Source organism: Xenopus tropicalis, chromosome 5, assembly GCF_000004195.4.
Source record: "Xenopus tropicalis strain Nigerian chromosome 5, UCB_Xtro_10.0, whole genome shotgun sequence".
In the NCBI taxonomy this organism is placed as follows: domain Eukaryota; kingdom Metazoa; phylum Chordata; class Amphibia; order Anura; family Pipidae; genus Xenopus; species Xenopus tropicalis.
This window is the reverse complement of record NC_030681.2, coordinates 63273209-63286738: the sequence shown is the minus strand read 5'-3', so window position 1 is coordinate 63286738 and position 13530 is coordinate 63273209. Positions and strand designations below refer to the sequence as shown.

General features: G+C 39.7%; 1 long non-coding RNA gene across 1 annotated transcript; it reads right to left on the bottom strand.

Moving 5' to 3' along the window:
* Positions 1-6859: 6859 nt before the first annotated feature.
* On the bottom strand, positions 6860-12775 carry LOC105947420. Its single transcript, XR_004222761.1, has 4 exons — positions 12692-12775; positions 11500-11540; positions 8323-8386; positions 6860-7376 (listed from the first exon to the last, which is right to left on the bottom strand). It is a non-coding gene; the product is annotated as an uncharacterized LOC105947420 (long non-coding RNA).
* Positions 12776-13530: the final 755 nt, after the last annotated feature.

Genomic DNA, 13530 nt, shown 5'->3' with positions numbered 1-13530 from the left:
GTGTATCTGCCCCAAACATGTCTAACAGCCAGCGCTGTACAAAGTTTTCAGGGGACTCACCCTCCGCATGCTCCGGAAAGCCCAGCAGTCTGATGTTATTTCCCCTCAGCCTGTTCTCCAAGTCATCTGCCTTGTTTTGCCAGGATTGCACTGCTGTTTGGAGTTCTCTTATTTGGTTTGGGAGAGTTCTGTTTGCATTTTCCATCTCGCTGACTCGTTGTTCCACCGCCGCGGCTCTTTCTCTAATTTTCTGGACATCGTGCCGGAAGATAGAGAGTTCCGTTTTGATTTCATCTACCTTAGTTGTTATTAGCCCCGTGCATACCTCCCGAGTAGTTTTTATTTCAGCCATCAAGTCCATCATTGTAGGTTGGTTCGGGGAAGTAGAAGCGGGGCTGCTCGAAGTAGTGGGGAGGTCGAGTGGAGCCTCAGCGCCATCTTGTTTCCCTTCCCGCGCGTAGCGTTCTAGTTTAGCTGCGGCTTCGGCTGCACGTCTTTGGGCTTTGTTTAGTCCCATTAGGGATCTTTATGGCAGAGGTTGCAGGTTGGAGTCTGTAGAGTCCGTGTTGGCAGATTTTTTAAGCTTTTTAGTTGTCACAAGGGACCTCCGGAGCGGAGCTCACTTAACTCACGTCTGCTCACATAGGCTGGTAGCCACGCCCCCCCCTATCCCCGACTTTAGTTGTTCCAGTAGTGTTACTGGGGCCTGACTGCACCCAGGCTCAGATGGAGCTCTGCCCAGGATGCAGCATGCAGCCAAAAGAGGAAGACACTCCTCCTTGCAAGACACTATATCAGTCTGCAGGGGGAGTGGTCAACTCTGCCCAATAACAGTAAAGCTTGTGAAGAGGTATTATGTTGTCCAAAAACTGTTGGCAGTAGAAGTTCTGCTTTTACCAAATCGGTTGGCAGTCAAATGGTTAAGAGATGATATGATAACTATGTATTAATATATAAGTGGATTATATAATAACCTCTCTAATGCTTTATTTACCAGAAGGTCATTCAAACTGACACAAGGACATCCACTCCATTTAGTAGAAAGGGGTTCTGTTTAAATATTTGGAAAGGATTTTTTACTGTTAGAGCTGTAAAGTTGTGGATTTTCCTCCCTGAACCAATCTTACTAGCTGATACCTTATTTAGAAGGAGTTGGATGGCTTTTTAGCAAGTGAGTTAGCTTCAAGAAGGAATACAGGGTTATGGGAGATAGCTCTTAGTACAAGTTGATCCAGGGACTGGTCCGATTGCCATCTTTGAGTCAGGAAGGAATTATTTTCCCTCTGCGGCAAATTAGAGAGGCTTCAGATGGGGTTTTTTGCCTTCCTCTGGATCATCTAGAAGTAGGCAGGTTAGACATAGGCATTATGGTTGAACATGATGGACGTACATCTTTTTTCAACCTAACTAACTAATTAACTAACTACCCTCAAACTATATATAGAGCCAAATACCAATGAGGCCCATGTGTCCCACATTTACAAAACTATTATGTAGCAGCACAACTGGTCCCACTAATCCATATGCATGCTTCCACTCCCTCTTAGTGGGTCAATATTTTAAAACACCAGTTGTACCCGACTTCCCCAAGTGCATTATTATGGTCTCCCCCCTCAAAAGACCCTGAATATACAGATCCTTTCTTGGTTTATTCTTTTGAAACAACTGCTCCACTCTTTCCCCCAGGACTTCCTCCCACCCCCTTTTACTGGTGGATTTCAAATGGCTTCAAATTTAGATATAATTTTTACTGCCAATCAGGCCTCAAAATGTGGCCAATAATCCAAGAATTCTACAATCCACCTTCTCTGAAAGGCTTTCACAATCAGATAAATCATTTTATTGGCACAATCAGTAAGGATAAATCCACTTTAAGTCACACCTATTTAATAACAGTCTGTATCATACTCAAGGGGTTTAACCTCAAATATACAAACCGGATTCCAAAAAAGTTGGGACACTAAACAAATTGTGAATAAAAACTGAATGCAATGATGTGGAGGTGCCAACTTCTAATATTTTATTCAGAATAGAACATAAATCACAGAACAAAAGTTAAAACTGAGAAAATGTACCATTTTAAGAGAAAAATATGTTGATTCAGAATTTCATGGTGTCAACAAATCCCAAAAAAGTTGGGACAAGGCCATTTTCACCACTGTGTGGCATCTCCCCTTCTTCTTACAACACTCAACAGACGTCTGGGGACCGAGGAGACCAGTTTCTCAAGTTTAGGAATAGGAATGCTCTCCCATTCTTGTCTAATACAGGCCTCTAACTGTTCAATCGTCTTGGGCCTTCTTTGTTGCACCTTCCTCTTTATGATGCGCCAAATGTTCTCTATAGGTGAAAGATCTGGACTGCAGACTGGCCATTTCAATACCCGGATCCTTCTCCTACGCAGCCATGATGTTGTGATTGATGCAGAATGTGGTCTGGCATTATCTTGTTGAAAAATGCAGGCTCTTCCCTGAAAGAGATGGCGTCTGGATGGGAGCATATGTTGTTCTAGAACCTGAATATATTTTTCTGCATTGATGCTGCCTTTCCAGACATGCAAGCTGCCCATGCCACACGCACTCATGCAACCCCATACCATCAGAGATGCAGGCTTCTGAACTGAGCGTTGATAACAACTTGGGTTGTCCTTGTCCTCTTTGGTCCGGATGACATGGCGTCCCAGATTTCCAAAAAGAACTTCGAATCGTGACTCGTCTGACCACAGAACAGTCTTCCATTTTGCCACACTCCATTTTAAATGATCCCTGGCCCAGTGAAAACGCCTGAGCTTGTGGATCTTGCTTAGAATTGGCTTCTTCTTTGCACTGTAGAGTTTCAGCTGGCAACGGCGGATGGCACTGTGGATTGTGTTCACTGACAATGGTTTCTGGAAGTATTCCTGAGCCCATTCTGTGATTTCTTTTACAGTAGCATTCCTGTTTGTGGTGCAGTGTCGTTTAAGGGCCCAGAGATCACGGGCATCCAGTATGGTTTTATGACCTTGACCCTTACGCACAGAGATTGTTCCAGATTCTCTGAATCTTCAGATGATGTTATGCACAGTTGATGATGATAGATGCAAAATCTTTGCAATTTTTCGCTGGGTAACACCTTTCTGATATTGCTCCACTATCTTTCTGCGCAACATTGTGGGAATTGGTGATCCTTTACCCATCTTGGCTTCTGAGAGACACTGCCACTCTGAGAAGCTCTTTTTATACCCAATCATGTTGCCAATTGACCTAATTAGTGTTATTTGGTCTTCCAGCTCTTCATTATGCTCAAATTTACTTTTTCCAGCCTCTTATTGCTACTTGTCCCAACTTTTTTGGGATTTGTTGACACCATGAAATTCTGAATCAACATATTTTTCCCTTAAAATGGTACATTTTCTCAGTTTAAACTTTTGTTCCATGATTTATGTTCTATTCTGAATAAAATATTAGAAGTTGGCACCTCCACATCATTGCGTTCAGTTTTTATTCACAATTTGTTTAGTGTCCCAACTTTTTTGGTATCCGGTTTGTATGTGTATAGTATAGATTACTATGGGACGTATATTCGAAGGACCCTCTACCACAGGGATATTCAAACTGTGGGCCTCCCAAGGCCCCAGCTGCGTCCTCACCCCTGGCAGCAGGGAGCGGGAGCTGGGAGAGGATGGAGCGGAGAGCAGGAGGACGCAGCGGGGAACAGGGGAAGCTGGAAGAGGGAGGCTGCAGCAGGGAGAGGAAAGAAGCAGGGGCAGGCTGTAGTTTGACCTTGCAGCAGTGATCAAAATGCCTTGCGTTGATATACGATTCCCCCTCACTTACATAAAATACCATATATACTCGAGTATAAGCCGATCCAAATATAAGCCGAGGTACCTAATTTTACCTAGGAAAACTGGAAAAACTTGACTCGAGTATATGCCCAGAGTGGGAAATGTAGCAGCTACTGCTAAGTTTCATTAATCAAAATAAATTGACCTCTAATTGAGGTTGATCGTATACTGTATATTTACTGTACTCTATGTGTTCAACTTCAATTTAATTAATAATTAACAGTATTCACCTGTATTAGCAATGCTGATCACATGATATGAATATACCTGATCAGTATTGCTAATACCAGTTAATACTGTACTTGGGTACTATTTATAGGTAATTATTGATTGAAGTTAAACACACATGAGTTTAACTTCAATCAAACTGCAGGGCTTGGATTAAAGGACAAAAAAAGTGTAAAAGTAAATATAGGTCCATGGAAAGGTACACCTTCATCCTCCTTTGTAGAGCTCCTAATTCGCACAACTTTCCATTCATTTACAAGTTTAAAATCCTGTTTACAAAAAAATGCAGGGTAAAGCAAAAAGAAATTTCCATAATGCAACACTCAGTATCCAAGATCAGGAGCATGTGCATTACATATAGCGTACTGGGGATACAAATTAATATTTGGCTCTTACTTTTCCATGTGTGTGCACCCATCCACGCTGCATACTAAGTATAAGTATCACTGTGGTGTGTGCTGTTGCGCACCGCCTCCCGCCCCCACATTTTTCGTGCTGAAAAACTCGGCTCGGGTATATACACTAAACCCTCAATTCATGCCTCTATTTGGTGGGACTTTCCGAATGTCAAAGATATTGGTCTAGAATTTACAATATTATATATTTGGTAACACAAATAAACTTGAAGAAAGACCCACAGAATGCGTTATTGAATGTTAAAATACCAAATGTTAACAATCATACAAGATCAGTAATAACCTTTATTTTCTTGGCAGCCAAAATAACAATTGCCAAATTTTGGAAATTCCATTCCGAAAGCAGAGACCTTATCCACTATTGCATTTTAGACTACTTTTTTTTAAAAAAAAGAGTCAATGCAATATGATATGTCAATGGGAACTTTTATAGGGTCATATATAAACCTCTTCCAACTCTACCATGGCTGCTAACCCTTTAGAAACTTTCACTCATAGAGTAACATAGTATGTTAGGTTGAAAAAAAGACATACGTCCATCAAGTTCCACCATATGGGACCTCAAAGACAACATCAAACCATAAACTTAAGATAACTGAAATCAATCGTGAATTAATTGTTTAATTGTAAATTTTTTTCATCCTTTGGCCCCACCGTCCACCAGCAGGACCATTGTATGCTTTAGGCAGGATACACAGATAACATGCAGTACAGTTTCAAAGTTTTTTTTCTTACATTCTCCTCAATGCTACAGTCCTCAAAAAAATATACCCAAGGCTAAAGACAAATACATAGTAATGTAAAAAGCCATAGAAAAAAAAAAAATAATAATATGCACAGATGTACACTAGTGACCTTGCCAGACAGCAAGTTAAATCAAGCTAATCTGTTTGCCCTGCCCCTCCTCCAGCAATTAGAACACAGAGTACCAGTGACCAGTTGTCAATCACAGCATCCTCAACCAGATGTGTTCCCTGCCTGATAGGATTTTGCAGCCACCCAATTGATACCTCGTCAAGCCATTACCTGCAAGGAATTGGAGCTGCCAACATTTTGACAACAACCATGGTTCAATAACTGCTGAGTTGGCAGGTAAATGACTAAGTAGTCACACCTTTAGAGGTGTACTTATAAAGCAGCTAAGAGACTGGATAATGAGATATTAAACTCATATGTACGTATATACAGTTGATTATATTAACATATATATATATATATATATATATATATATATATATATATGAAGTCCAACATATGGTGCAAACACACTTTTTAAAGCCATACACCTGTCGCTGCTATACTCACTGTAATAGTGGTGCAAGCCTTCCGCAGGACTGGCAGGTCCTTATCCTCAATCGAACGGATTATCCTCAATGTAACGGAGCCGCACACACACATACATATGCAGTTGGGGAGCTTACCCCATTTATTATGACCACCTTGATCAACGTTTCTGGGGGGATACACCCTCCCTTCGTCAGGATACAATTCGAAGTGCATACCATACACTTATAGCAAAAGACAATCCCACCTCCCTTTTCCCAGTGTCCAATTAGTCCAATAAAAAATCAGTCCAATAGAAAACCAAGGTCAAGTAGAGTACCTGAAAAAGGCATTTCTAAGTGCACATTTCTTAAACCCCTTTACTCAGTACACTGTATATTTAATCAGGGCTGTGGAGTCGGAGATGGAGGCAATTTTGGGTACCTGGAGTCGGAGTCGGCAAAAAATGAACCGACTCCGACTCCTACTAAATTTAAATGGGAATAAAAAATAAATAAATAAAGCAAGTTTAAATGTCCCAATTCACAAACAGTCATAATTAATTACTTCTCTGCTATAAGAATAAAGCCCAATGCACGTAGTGCATAAATGAACACGTTGAATGACCATGAAGCATGCTTTTCATTGACTGTATGCTTCACTAAATGGGACGTAACGCACAGTTAAGGTGCGGCAGCTCCACTGCGTCGTGTTCCTCTGTTACAGGGAACACAATGCCCACTGTGAACCTAGCCTAACTCTCACTGATAACTAATTAAGTAAAAAAAAATTGCAGGACTAGAAATACTTGTATACGTGAAGGGAATGGATAGTCGATAGTTTAAGACTGAAGCTTTACAACATTTGAAAAACTGAAAAACTGCTGTAATTCAGCTGTAATGTTAGCTTAAACTTTAAACATGACTATGGGATTCTAGGGAAATCATTAGGAGTAGGAGTATAGATAAAATTGTCTATCAGTTTATTATCAGTTCAGTTGTGTTTTAAGTGCCCCTTCCTGGATGTATAAAATACATTAGCAGGGGCCGTGGCTGAACATCAACTAAGATGGACGCTTAGCTCAGGAGCTGCAACACAGCTCAATCCAATCGTGAGGAAATAACATACCAAACATGGGGAAACACAGTAAAAGCAGAGATCCCCAGAGGGAAGAACCAAAGGGGAACAGACTTACCGAATCACAAAAGTTTCTGAAAAAGTTTCTAACACCAGCGGAGCAAGACAGCGACGCACACGAGGGTAGCTCAGAGACAGGCAAACCGGATGGCACAGACGCAGACTCTGAATGTGAGTCCATCAATACAGACCAAGGTACTCTTTCATATCTTAAAACTCTGCCTACAAAACAAGATTTCCTTGATTTAGCGACGCAAATTAAAACGACGCTAAAGGAGGAAGTGGGAGACCTAAAGGCCGAGATCACGGCCCTGCATTCCAAGACAGCAGACATAGAACACAGAGCCGAGTCAGTGGAAAACACTTTAGAATCTTTATTAACGGTTACAGAATCACAAAGCAGGGCAATACAACTACTCACCCGCAGAGTCGAAGACCTTGATAATAGAGGGCGACGATGCAATTTAAGAGTGAGAGGCCTTCCTGAGTCGATAGACCAGCCGATTCTGAAACAAACAGTACAAGCAATATTCAATGACATACTAGGCCAACAGCCTGCTAACGATCTGCAAATTGAGAGAATACATAGGGCATTAAGGCCACGAGGTCTCCCCACTGAAAAACCAAGAGACATTATATGCTGCTTACTAAGCTATACAAAGAAGGAAGATATACTAACTAAAGCACGCCAACTGAAAGTAGTTAAATATGGAAACACAGAAATCGCTATCTTACAAGACCTATCCTGGTTTACCCTCCAGCAAAGGAAACTACTGAAACCACTGACAGATATGCTTAAAGAGAGACAAATCCTATTCCGCTGGGGCTACCCATTTTCCATCCAAGCGACAATAGAAGGGAAAACACATACCCTAACAACCCCAGAAGACATACACCCATTCCTGCAAGCATGCAAAGCAGAAAATCTGGATTTGATTGAATGGGTCAAATTTGTGCAGCTTCCCAAACCCACTTCCCTACAACACAAAGAACCATGGATGGAAGTAACTACGCCCAAATCCAAAAGGAGAAAGATGAAACTAACACCAGAAAAACTACCTCCCCAGGATAAAACAAAGGATACAGGATGAAAATTGACGCGCTCTATAACAAGGGAAACACATCCTCACGAACTTAAAAACTTAAGTTTAATAAGTACCTGCTGAGCTGAAGCCTAATCTGGTATGGCACACCCACCCCCCCGATATATGGGCAAGACAAATGATTTGTCAAGGAGAAATTGCCTTAGAGCACAAAGCCCAACTTCTGAAAGGTTACAAAATATGTTTTTATTAACAATGCTATGGTTTAAACTAATGAATCAGTTTATTGTTATTTGTTTTATACAAGTTGAATTTTGCTATGAATACTGTCTTATCAAGGTAAAATTATACTGTCTGAAATGCAATAAGTACAATGGTAAATGTCATAGATGTGAACAAATATACTTACCACAACTTAGTAATGGATAACACTGTTAAAGTAATTTCTTTAAATGTAAACGGTCTCAATATTCCTGAGAAAAGAAGGCAAATAGTAAATATAATGAGGAAAGGAAAGGGTGATATTATTTTATTACAAGAAACACATTTCAAAAATACTCCACAACCAATGCACAAGCTAGGCACTTTCTCACAATGGTACTATAGTAATAACCCAGATCAAAAAACTAAGGGGGTAGCAATAGCAATACGCAAGAACCTAAACTTCCAACTAGAAAACACCCTAAGTGATCCCAATGGTAGATACTTACTCATTAAAGGTCAGCTATACCACACACCCTGTACTATAGGTTGTGTCTATTTCCCAAATAAAAACCAGATTCCCTTCTTGAACAAACTCAAGGAAAAAATTACAGATTTTGCAAATGGGCTATGCATCATAGGGGGTGATCTAAACTTTCCTTTAGACCCACAAAATGACACCTCCAAAGGAAGCTCCATACTTCCACTTTCTAAATTAAAAACAGCTTCCAAATCCTTGCAGTCCTTAAGACTGATTGACACATGGAGATTCCATAATCCAACCACAAAACAATATACACACTATTCAAGCACACAAAACAGTTATGCCCGAATAGACTATGTATTTATTTCACAACATCATCTACACTGGCTAAAAGAAGCCAGTATAGACAATATACTATGGTCCGATCATGCAGCCGTACAAATAAAGCTAAATATTCCCAACAAAACCCCCTCCACCTGGCAATGGAGACTTAATGAAAGCTTATTAGAAGACTCAGAATGCCGCAAAGAAATAATAGATACAATTAAAGAATACAAACAAAACACACAAACAGATGGAACTTCCCATCTTACAAAATGGCAAGCATTAAAATGCGTCTTAAGGGGTATTTTGATCAAACACGGCACACAAATAAAGGAAGATAGACAAAAAAGGACAACTCAGCTAATTAAAGAAATAGGGAAGCTGGAATTTCAACATCAACAAAACCTATCACTAGACACTTATAGACTGCTGACGGAAAAAAGGAGAGAATTAAAACAACTATCCAATAGTGCTACCAAATATGCAATGACTAGACTTAGGCAAAAATACTACGAATACGGGAATAAAACGGGTAAACTGTTAGCTAGAGCACTAAGGCAGAAACAACAAGGCATTATGCAATTACTACCAAACAGAATTGCAGATGCCTTCAGACACTTTTACAAAAACCTTTACAATATTCCCCAACATTCTAACCAAATGAAACTAGAACATAAGATACAAACTTATCTCACTGAAAATGCATTACCAAGAATAGAGAAGCACATACTACAAGAACTTGATTCCCCCATCCAACTTCACGAAGTCATAGAAGTAATTAAAAACTTGAAACTCCAGAAGGCACCAGGCCCAGATGGATACTCTGGTAAATTTTATAAAAACTTATCGGATTACTTAGCCCCTATGCTGACAAACTGTTTTAATGAGATTGGGCCCGAAAAACCTCTGAACGAGGAATTCTTGTTAGCATACATTTCAGTCATACCCAAACCCGGGAAGGATCTCACCAATTGTAGCAGTTACAGACCCATCTCTTTACTGAATCTGGACCTTAAAATATACACAAAGATCTTAGCATCTAGACTCAACCCCATCTTACCAGAATGGATACATAGGGATCAAACAGGCTTTGTCCGAGGCAGGGAGGGTAAAGAGAACACAATGAAAATAATAAACATGATGTGCTGGGCGAAAGAACATCGAACGCCTTCTCTGCTTCTTTCAACGGATGCAGAGAAGGCGTTCGATAGAGTCCATTGGACTTTCCTAAAAAAAGTACTTGAAAACTCAGGAATGGGTACAATGTTCATAAATAAAATTATGGCACTCTATACAATACCACGGGTTCAAATTAAAATTAATGGTATACTCTCAGAACCATTTACAATACGAAATGGTACCAGACAAGGGTGCCCACTCTCACCACTCCTTTATGTCCTTTGTATGGAACATTTACTGATTGCACTAAGGCAAAACCCAGATATAACAGGACTTACTATAAAAGGGGAAACGCTCAAAATAGCAGCATTTGCTGATGACCTACTTCTTTTCTTAACGAAACCACTCATCTCCCTACCAATAGCAATGAAACAACTCAAAAATTATGGAGACTTATCAAACTACAAAATCAATATGACTAAATTAGAGGCACTTCCAGTAGTGCTCCCAGGGAAATTACTTACTCAACTAAAAAACAACTTCAAATTTCAATGGCAGAGAAAATACAATACCTAGGAGTACACATACCGACAGATCTACACAAAATCTATGAACACAATCACAAACCATTGCTATCCAATTTATCTAACCAACTACAAAGCTGGAACCATAACAATTTCACCTGGACGGGACGGATTAGCATCATCAAAATGTCAATACTTCCTAAATTGCTCTACCTATTCCAAACACTACCAATCACCTTGCCCAAATCTTTCTTTCACCAAATAGAACGCATGGTGTCACAATTTATATGGACAAAGAAAAAAGCGCGACTCAAAAAAAACATCCTATATAAACCAAAAGAGAAAGGAGGCCTAGGTTTACCAGACTTCTTTTCCTACTACCAAGCAAGTATTGTGTCTAAACTAGTGGAACATACTTATACAGCCAACGATAAACAATGGATAAAAATAGAAAACCAATGGGCAGGCCACCCACTAGCAAATGTAGTCTGGAACAAAGAGAAGAAGAAGGAACTACACATAGGCCAAAACTCACAAATTCAAGCGCTAACAGACACATGGAAAAATCTTAATAAGGAATACAATCTTATCCCATTCCCATCTCCACTTATACCACTGGGAGACAATTTAGACTTTCCACCAGGAACCATTGACAAAGGCATGAACAATGCGTTTGGAATACAAAATTTACAGTTACATGTCTTAGCAACAGCCACAGAACCACCAGCAATAATGATCAACAAAGACACCTGGACTAAGAAGGATTCATGGAGACATTTACAAATAAAGAACTTTCTCAAAGAATTACATAACCTACAGCAACCTCTTAGACCCCTAACGGACCTTGAACGCCTGTGCAATAGGAACACAAGTCCTAAACACCTAATCTCAACTGTTTATAAAATTATTATCCAAAGTAAATATGCCAACTTACCCCACTTCACCCACACATGGACACAGGAACTTCAGATCGACCTAGTGGAAGAAGAATGGGAAAAAATCTTCAGAACTGTAGCGAAATGCTCCATAAGTAACAAATTCCAAGAAAATTCATACAAGATCTTATCATACTGGTACAGAACTCCAACACAACTCTACAAAATGCGTTTGATACAGAATGATAAGTGTTGGAGGTGTAATGGTGAGAGTGGGACAATTTCCCACATCTGGTACACATGCCCAAAGGTGAAAACCTTCTGGGAATAGGGATGTAGCGAACATCGCCAAAAATGTTCGCGAACCCGTTCGCGGACTTTCGCCAAAACTCGCGAATATTTGCAAACTTTGCGAACCCCATAGACTTCAATGGGAAGGCGAACTTTAAAACCTAGAAAAGCCATTTCTGGCCAGAAAACTGATTTTAAAGTTGTTTAAAGGGTGCCACGACCTGGACAGTGGCATGCAGGAGGGGGATCAAGGGCAAAAATTTCTCTGAAAAATACTTTGTAAAAAAAACGCCAAAAAAAACGCATAAAAGAAAATGCCAAAAAATAACGCCAAAAAAAAACCCGCAAGCTATTCCTATGTATACGCAAAGGCGAAAAACCGAAGCGAAAAAACGCGGCGGAAAAAACCGAGGCGAAAAAACGCGGCGCAAAAAAAAACGCGGCGAACCCAAAATGGCGAACATCGCCAAAAGTTCGCGAATTTGCGGACTTGCGAACACCCGATGTTCGCGCGAATTAGTTCGCCGGCGAACAGTTCACTACATCTCTATCTGGGAACAGATTGAACAAATAAGTAGTGAGATCCTGGGTTGCCAGGTAAGGTTTTCTCCCCAACTGATATTGCTATTACATACAGATAAAGCCGAAAAAATATTTAAAAGGAGTCTATTGATGCAATTGATATTAGCTGCTAAAATCCTAATTCCCAGGAAATGGAGAAACGATGACTCTCCCACCGTAAAGGAATGGTTATCGAATGTAAATGAAATTTATCTTATGGAGGAAATCACATCCTCCTTATCACCCACACCACAAAAATTTATTGAAACCTGGCAACCATGGGTCTCATACTTAAACCTTCATGACAAATTGTGAAATATGCATTTACCGAACAAGACAGAGCAAAATAATAGAAGATAGTCCTAATATAGAATTATTTCATAGCACTAAGTTACTTACCTTGTTGAAACTTGTATGTCCTACTGTATACAAATCTTGCAGAATAGATCTAAATGAAGAAATGTACAATATAAATGTGTTTAAGACCACAAGGAATAATCTGTATAAAACGAGTTGTTTGTCTTTGTGCATTAATAAAGATTTGAATACAAAAAAAAAAAAAAAATACATTAGCATATTAAAAACAGAGGAGTCGGAGTCGTGGAGTCGGAAGTATCAGAAACAGAATCAGAGTCGGAGAATTTATCTACCGACTCCACAGCCCTGTATTTAATAACACTCCCCTGTTAAATCACAAAAAGGGGAGAGTGGAAGTGATTAGAGAACAATTACCTCAATCATAAGTAAAAAAGATTTTTCTTTATACTCACTACCGGCGGGGCTATAACCTTTTAACTTTAGTACATTCTTAATCCCCCACCAACATTTTCTTATCTGTGAAAAAAACGTGCTAAAATTAGTACCATAGAATTTACAAAAGTTCACAAAAAACAAGACAAGCTATAATTTTCATTCAAGCCTGAAGGATGTAGCGTATCAAGTCGCCACATCCAATAGGCCTCCCGTCTTAATAAAGATGATTTAAAATCTTTACCAGCATTGTCATTCACGACTTCTAAAATCTGCCATCTGAGTTGAGAGATACTATGTTTTTTGTCAAAAAAATGTTTTGCAAGCAGTGTCTCTTTTTTAACTTTCTCTTTTTTTTTATAGTATCTTTAGTGACCCTCTCTTCTTCCTCCGGTTTGTAATTCCTTATTACACTTTTGTATTTGTTAAATCTGACTTTTACACTTCGGGGCAGTCTACCCTACATACCCAAGGCCACAAAGGCATTT